The sequence below is a fragment of the Mirounga leonina genome, unplaced genomic scaffold (assembly GCF_011800145.1).
Source record: "Mirounga leonina isolate KUSES-001 unplaced genomic scaffold, KU_Mleo_1.0 Mir_91, whole genome shotgun sequence".
Lineage (NCBI taxonomy): Eukaryota > Metazoa > Chordata > Mammalia > Carnivora > Phocidae > Mirounga > Mirounga leonina.
This window is the reverse complement of record NW_023270839.1, coordinates 23,924,641-23,929,820: the sequence shown is the minus strand read 5'-3', so window position 1 is coordinate 23,929,820 and position 5,180 is coordinate 23,924,641. Positions and strand designations below refer to the sequence as shown.

The 5,180-nt window shown below is 49.4% G+C and overlaps 1 protein-coding gene across 5 annotated transcripts in view; it reads right to left on the bottom strand.

The window, feature by feature from the left end:
• The window catches only part of SEMA6D (semaphorin 6D), a 53,314-nt gene extending 51,436 nt beyond the window's left edge, over positions 1 to 1,878 (bottom strand). For all 5 annotated transcript variants that reach the window (XM_034994837.1, XM_034994839.1, XM_034994841.1 and 2 more), the window contains exon 1: positions 1,592 to 1,878. The gene's annotated coding sequence lies outside the window, so the exon portion shown is untranslated. The remainder of the gene's footprint in view (positions 1 to 1,591) is intronic.
• Between the last annotated feature and the right edge of the window lie 3,302 nt (positions 1,879 to 5,180).

Sequence of the window (5,180 nt, the reverse complement as noted above, 5' to 3'; positions counted from 1 at the left end):
AAGGAAGGAAGGAAGGAAGGAAGGAAGGAAGGAAGGAAGGAAGGAAGAAGAAAAAGAAAGAAAGAAAGAAAGGAAAAGAAAGAAAGAAAGAAAGAAAGAAAGAAAGAAAGAAAGAAAGAAAGAAAAAGAAAGAAGGAAAGAAGGAAAGAAAGAAAAGGGCAGAATGCCCACAAATCTAAATCAAACTCGAGTTAATCAGCTGTTTGGTGACACTGTCCTGCATCACAGAAATGTTCCTCAAAAAAGGTCATCTATGTAGCATCTCTAGTAGAAGCGAAGATAGGTAGCAATATTCTGTAGGATCCAATAAGACATAGTAACTGTTTGTTAATCTAACTAAATGTGCCAGTGGAAGAAAATGGTTTGCTAAACAACACATTTTGGAAATCTTAGGGTTATTTATTTAACTGTCTTTCTGAGAGCACATTCTAGGGACCTAAATCAGAGCATAGACAGTAACTATAAAAAACACAACCCAGCTATGGCTGGGCTATAGTTTATTTACCTTAAGATGTTTTAAGTTCATGATAATATAGGCCCAAATCTCAGGGCTTACTTGACAATTTCTATTTATCTAAGCCGGGTAAATGTTTGTGTAATATTTGCCAGCCTGACAGAATATGCCCGCCACCCACTACATTAAACAGGACTACACACAACTTAATCTCCTGAGTTAGATAGCTAAGAGAGCACTAGGATTTTTTAACAACTTGAATAAACCAGCATCAAAACCTATTGTTTATTAAACCAAAAGGATAGTAAACTCCTCATCTTGAGCTGTCGGGGATTTTTCTCAATTCTACAAGGACGAAACCTGGAAAAATTTCTCCAAACAAGAATTCTTCCTATGCTGAGGGACAGAGACCAAACCAGTTTAGAAAAATGTTAAACCTTTCCCTAGGACTTTAGCCTTGAAATAAACAAAAGAATCCACTTTATTGCTCCAAACATCAAGCAGAGGAAAGGACAATCCTGAAAAAGCAACTAGACTTTTTACTGCAGACTTAAAATTCTCAGTAGCCAGAAGTTCTTGGGAAAATGACCCTAGACATTTCTTTTCCCAATGTCACTGGAAACACCACCGTTATTTTTGAGAGAAAGCAGCCTCCCACAGTGGTGGACACAAGGTCCAATTACTGTTTACAAAGTCTATATATCTATAAAAACGATCTACTGTCCCTTCTGTGTCAAAGTCACCCAGCTGAGACTGGCGAGGGATTGGGCTGCTGGAACGTGGGCTGCTGACTGGTCACCTCCGAACACGGAGTACTACCCTGAGTTCTTCTAATGCTGTAATTAATACTGCTACTTCATTCCCCTCTAGCTTCCACGACATTTAGCTCTTTATAAGTTCAGGATTTAAACACTCTCCCGACAGCGGTGGTCCCGAGAGTCGATTTAGCAGAAATTTTTAAAACCCAGTTCTCATCCACACCAAGTCTTTTATAACCTTTTATTTCACTCCAAGACTTATGCAAGATAGAGGAAGCTTTAAGCCCTTCCAAGTTACCCAAGGCGGCTGCTCTATCAGTTTCTGCAGACCAGGCACAAACATCATCGCTGTCAAGACGGGAAATAAAAGTTTCCCTACCTTCCTCCTCACCATCCCCCAGCCAGCGGCTGCCGGCGCGAGCGGCGGCTCCCTCCCGGCTGCAGGACGCCTCTCGCCGCCGGAGAAGGGGCTCATGCAAAATTGACTCTTCCTTATTTGTTTCCATCCATAATTGATGGGTAGATGAGAACGTAACACATCTCAGCGCTGGGCTCTCGCCTCCTGGCGGAGACCCTGTCCAAAACGCTTCCGTAAATCATTTCCAGCCGTAGAACAAAGCACGGAAAGTTGCGGGGGAGAGTGGCCAGCGGGAGAAACCGGGGCGCCGGGTGGGCGGTGGGGGTGGGCGGCGCGCAGCTCCGGGCCGCAGAGCCCGCCCGGGCGCGCTCGGCCAGCAGGGGGAGAAGGAGGGTGGGAAGCGGCTGCCCTCCGGGCTGCAGCCGGGGCGGGAGGTGGAGGTAGCGAGTACCCTGAGCCCCCGACCCCAGGCGCTGCCGGGGGCTGTCCGAGCCAGGGGCGCACTGACAGGTAGCGGGCGTCCGCGGTGAGCTGCTGGGGTCTCGGCGGCGGCTCTGCGCCCCTTCCTCGAGCGCGGGCGAATGCCCGCTGGTCCGCTCCTCGCCTTGCCGGCGCCGCGCGACCCCGACGGTCCCAGCGTCGGCTCCGGGGCGGGCGGGCGGAAGGGGGCGGCCGAGCCCGCGGCCGGTTCTTTCGGCCTCGGCTCGGCTTTCGCGCTGGCTGGAGACGCCGTGCCCGAGCAGCCAGCAGCCCGCGTTCCCTCTGAGAATGTGCGGGGAGAGCGCGGAGCCGGCTCTGCCTGGCAAGAAACTTTTACTTGCCCCCTCCTTTCGCTTTTTTTTTTTCGGGGGGGGGGGTGTGCACAGCGGAGGGGGCCTCCAAGTCCTCGTGCCCCTCCCCCTAAGCCTCCAGCAATGCCAGTTTGGACCAGTCCGACAAACCTCTCCGGCCCGCTGCGCGTCCCTTGCACGGCAGGCGGACGGGGCTGCTTGGAAGAGAAATCAACTCTCCAGTGACAACACACACGCACGCACATACACACACACACACACACGCACGCACGCACACAGGCACACGCACATACACGGGCTGCGATTCAGGCTCTGAGGATCTGGGTCCGATCCCCACCAGGCGCCCAGAGCATTAGCAGATTATAAGACAGTCTTACCTCATGGGGCGGGGGGAGGGGGGGTCGGCTAGTAAAAAAAAAAAAGAAAGAAAAAGAAAAGCAGCTCGTCACGCGCAGGGAAAAAAAGAAAATAAAGAAAAAAAATCCGTCTTTCTCTTTAGGTCTTGGCTTGCTCGATATAATCCTGAAACTCGCCACCACCAGCCTTGCAGCAGGGACGGCAGCAGCAGCGGGACGGAGCGGGAGCAAAACAAATCGAGGCAAGGCAAATGGTGTAATTCGATCCATCTCCAAGTCAATCCATCAGGCGAGCCGGAGCTGGTTCCCTCCCCGCACCAGGCAGCTCGCGACGCGGGGCCCACCCCCGGGCGCGGACGGCAGGAGGCGCGGGCGGCCCGGCGCGCTCACCCTCGGCCGAGCGCCGCCTGGAGGCCCCCGGCCCGGCGCCGCGGCCCCGCTGACCCCTGGGTGGCCCCCGCGTCCCTCCTCCCCGGCGCACCCTCCCTCTCCCACCTCTGAAGGGCTGCTCCTTCCAGCAACTCCCAGAGCCTCAGTCATCCGGCTCGCGGTGGCCGCTGCAGCCTGCGAAGCCGCCTTCTCGCTTTCCTCCCTCTTTCCCTCTTTTTCTCCTTCCCTCACTTTTTTTTCACAGCTTTCCTCCAGACATCCAGAGGACAAATCATTGCAGCCCAGAGGAGCTGCAGACGCAGTTGCCCTGTAAAGTTCGGCCTTGGTTTCCTAATCTAAGATTTATTTTTTAAGCACATCCTTACAAAACCGCTCCCATATTACCTTTCTCGTCCCCCACCCCCCTCCAATTTCTCTTTATAACCACTAAGCAAAACAGCTGGGAAGAAGCAATCAAACATGGCTTTATCTTTACAAAATACAGAAATTGCCTACTAAAAATCCCATTTCTACTTTGAATGAAAGCCATTCAGTACAGTATAATTTTGCAGGCTAATGAGCCGGTTTTACAGGCAAGTGTTTCGTGTAATATGTTGTGGGAGAAATGAAAATGTCCTTGAAGTGACATCATTTAAAATTGACTGGCACAAATGAAAGGGAAAAAAAGGCCATATATTCCAAAACAAGAGGATTTTAATCCAAACTTCATTTCCAAGAACAGGGGATGTGTTTTATTAATTTCCAGTTGAATTATGAATCACGGAAGGCTCTAAATGGCTGGAATGAACCATGATATCTCTATTTAAAAAAAAAAAAAAGAGGTTTTTCGCCAAACTTTTAATTTTCATTTGAGTATGGTTAATTACCAGGCAAGAGAGAAGAAGGGACTTGAGAAAGGATTTTCCTTTCCTCAATGGTCCCTGCTTTCTCCCCTGCACAAAGTTACATGTTTACATTTAGGAAAAATACCCTGTTCTGAGTTGTTTCTGAAACTTCCACTGACAGCCTTGAAAACGAACTCAAAAAAGACACCCCAAGGAACTGCATTGGGACTCATCCGGAGAACTGTTTCCTCACTAGGTAACACTTTGTTACCAAAAGGAAGAAGGAGGGAGGAGGAGGGAGAGTGTTTTAAAATATAAACTCTCTTCCTGCTGTTCTTCCTATTGGGAAAAAAGGGTAGGGGGCGGAAAGAACAGCTTTGGCAAGGCTGCTCTGTGATTTTTCTGTTGTTGTGAGGGCTTTTGTTGGCTGGCTGGCTGGTGTTTTCTGGTTGTGCTGGGTTCTGACATCATTGCAAGTTACTTGGCAGTCTGAGCCCTTCCCCAGCCAACTTCTGACCCAGAAAGCTGTGCCTGGTTTACTGGCATCCATCATCCCTCCCGCATTTTCTCCATCAAGGGAGCAGGCCCCACTTGCAGGCAGAGGGCTCTGTGCACTGAATGAAGATGCAAGGGGATGACCAGTGGCTTCCATGAGAGTCAAATTGCCACCCACCTGGAGGCAGAAAGCTTAGGAACTGTCTGTCTACAGTAGCAGCAAAGGGGGAAAAAAAAAGTTCAATTCTTTAGATTCCTGAATTCTTTGCTGAAACTCCACAATGGCCAACTTTACAGAGCACCACCCAGTTTATCGTGGACTGAGTTCTTAAATCCAGGAATAAAAAAAACTTTGAGGCTGCAGAAGGATGTGCTAATAGGTCATTTTGAGCCAAGGATTAGACATTTTTTCAGTCTAAGTATCAGTCTCTGAGCCAATCTCGATGTTTGGTTCCCTGGGGCAGAGAAGTAGGGAAGTAGACAATCCACTGACATGGAAAGAAAGACACCTTGTATCTTTTGGTCGGGATCAAGACATTACTCTTAAGCATTCATCATCTCCTTGGTTCCCAGAATCTTGATAGTCAGGAAAATGACATTCTTTTCATTTGGATTTTAGTGAGAAGAAGTGTAAGGGAAGTGCTCACTCTATGCAGTTTGTTAGCATTTGTCCTTTCCGTTGATTTTATACACTTTTAACCTTTCAGCCCCGTTTACTTCTCAAGTGCGACCCTCCGGCGCACGTCCCACTTTA